The following is a 3,093-nucleotide window of genomic DNA, read 5'->3' as shown; positions in this document are numbered from 1 at the left end:
TATTTCCTATTTTGATGTAATTGTGCCTCGACCAGATCTGTACGTCGTACCCAAACTTGCCTGGTTCCCTACATGGTTGTTGATTTTTGATAAGACGTTGCTAGACTTGTAAACTCTGTTTGTTGTTGGGCATATCCTTGCGGTTGTATTGACTCATGTTTCCTCCTTGACATGTATTGGTTATATGATAAGAAGGGTTCTGAAAAGTTGTCATTTCGGAACAGTGCTTCATTAGTATCCAAATCAATGAATACCCTGTTAGCTTTCATCCATGACACTGCTAAGATACACGGCATTGCTGATTTACTTGGTGGCAGTACATGGAATTTTGTAGTGTACTGGTGTGCCTGCACTATGATTGGTATTATAATAGACCACAACGTGGTCACCTCATCACCCGATGCTACTTTCAACCGGTGTGTCTCTGGGATCGTCCTCATTGGTCCAAGTTTCTGAAAGAGCTTAAAGCTGATGACGCTCATTTTTGCTCCAGTGTCAAGCAATGCATAGATTTCAACTTGTTTTGTGCCTGCATAAGCTTTTATGTAAGGACTACACCACGTATCTTCCAAGTCGTCAATGATGCTATCGTCCTGAGCCCTAAAGTCTGTCATGGTCTTTGCTAATTCTTCACTTTGTATATCCGCTTCATTTGTTTGGGATATCGAAAGAGGATATTCGTCGGTCATCATTGGGGTGACCATGTTTATTGTCCTGAGAAACTGCTTTCGTTTAGCAATCCGTTCCTTGGCTTCTTGTTGTGCCTAGTCATGAATTCTTTGTTGTTCATGTCTATAGGCTTTTCCATAATGCAATTGAAACAACATTTCCGGTGTTAAAGGTAGATGATATTTTTTTAAATGAGACCCACTAATCCAGTTCGGCATTTCTTTTCCATTTAGTGTCGACAGTTTTACTGCTCCGCTGGACAATATTTCTTGGATCAAATAAGGCCCCATTCCTCTTTTCTTTAGCTTTTTGGCATGCTGTTTAAGGGTGTATACTAAGACATAGTCGCCCGTTTTAAAGTCCTTGTTCTTGACATGTTTGTCAAAAATTCTCCTGGAACTGTTGCCTTTTCTACCTCCTCTGGGAGAATACGTTGGTATTCCCGCCCGTACCTATCAACAAAAACTATATCCTTCCCTATAGCAGTTTCATAAGAGAATAAGTAAAGAACCTTGTCTTTGCTTAGCTCGGTTAATTATGGTTCTTTGCAGCGAAAGTAAGAGACTATTCCCTCGCTCTCATGCTTGTAGATTCCCACGTTCTCATTATAAGTTGAAACCCTGGTTGTTTTTTTATCATACATAAAAATTGCTCCAGGTCGATCAATATTTGGTGGTGGTTCTTGAGTTTTTGAAACCATTTTCCCTTTCGCCATGTTATATCCATATCTGTTGTAATCTTCAGGGTTACTAACTATCAGATAGTGGTTCCCCTTTTTGTCTCGGAATCTATCTCCATCATCATAGACTCGAATGATCTCCAATCTCTGAGCCGGTCTTTCTTCAATACAAATGCACTTGCGTCCTCGATAGTCAGAATAGACTAGGACTCCCCTCGAGTTTGTTCCTTCTAAGAAGATCACAGTGAACTTGGAATCATTCAAAGGATTTAGGGAGGTGCTTCCTCCTGGCATTGATCCGTCATAGGTGAAACCTCCTGGCTGTTGACTACCCATCATGAAGAAGGATTTGTCTGATGAAGTGTCAGTATCACTACCTTCCTCAATAATCGGTGCTAGTGGATCTAGCCTTGCCTGAGTTACACTCTCCTCGGTAGACACTAATCTACCTTGGTCACCTCCCATCTTCAGGTGTCTAAATATGTATCTTTCTGATCTTAAATTCATTAAACTTATCAATGAAATTTATCAAAAATCCAACCACTCACCTGGCAAAGGATCAGTGTAAGGTCTCTGACCCCAATCAAAAAGAGCACCATTGTACCATGTAATGAATATAATGGGATAAGTTACTATTTTTAGCAGTTTTTCAAATTCTGTCAGTGCCATGATGTTTAGAATGTTTCAAAGCTTCGAAACGTGAATTAAAATAATTTTTACAAAAAATTTCCAAAAATAGTAAGTTTTTGGTCACCCAACCCGTCCAGTTTTAATCGTCTCGAAAAACTACACCCGTACCCCAAATTTGGAAAAAATGCATTTTCGGACCCCGGGGGCTGCTAAGTATGGCAGGTACTCGGGCCAGTACGTCTTAGTTAGAGCTTCGTATAGCAATTTTTGGCATCAAAATCCAACTCGTATGACCCGTTTTAGCCTAGAACCAATTTTCCTAAAAATTGTCCGGGGAGGTACCGGGGGCCCGAGGTTGTGTGGGAACAGGTTCCAGCCCACTCCAGACCATCTTTAGCAGCTAGGGGGTGCCCTCTTGCCTTGTGGGAGTCCTGGGAAAGCTGCCAAGCCAGTAACTTAGTCTCACAGCCAGTTAACCAAGCCTACCTGACACTTGGTGGGTAGAGGAACTGAACTTGCCAATGCAGAGACTGAGTGCTCCTTCAGATGCTAATAGCAAGGCTGGTCGATTTTCAGCATGTAGGAGTCTATTTAAAGGCCTGCACACACACACACACACACACATACACTTATGCTCACACACACACACAGTGCATACACACACACCTACACACACTGAGAAGGTGTTGTCTGTTCACACACCTTTTGAAGGAGAAGCAAGGAGGGAGGTGCTGCCGAATTCTCGCCTCAAGAAGCTCGATTAGATCAGAGAATTGAGAAGATTATCAGCCCTTAATCACGGTAACCACAGTTAAATTAATGCCATCTGTAAATTCTTTTCTCTACCATCTAAATTCCTCGTCTATTATGCTTATTCCTAGTCGTAATTCTCTATAGTTACTCTCTAAATTCTCTTTAACCATATTTTATTATGTAATCATCATTCCATAGCTGAATTATCAGCCATTCATCACTCTCGATTAATGATTAGTGCATAATTATTGGAATTTTCTCTCTCTAGGTAACATAGTAATTAATTGGTAAGCTAGTAATTGTGTAGATTGAAGAGAATCATTCCTTCTATCACTCGTTAATATTGTAACTAAATTAATTTC

The sequence above is a fragment of the Adiantum capillus-veneris genome, chromosome 6 (assembly GCF_014529385.1).
Source record: "Adiantum capillus-veneris isolate H3 chromosome 6, ASM1452938v2, whole genome shotgun sequence".
Classification (NCBI taxonomy): domain Eukaryota; kingdom Viridiplantae; phylum Streptophyta; class Polypodiopsida; order Polypodiales; family Pteridaceae; genus Adiantum; species Adiantum capillus-veneris.
Note: the sequence above shows the minus strand (reverse complement) of the source record.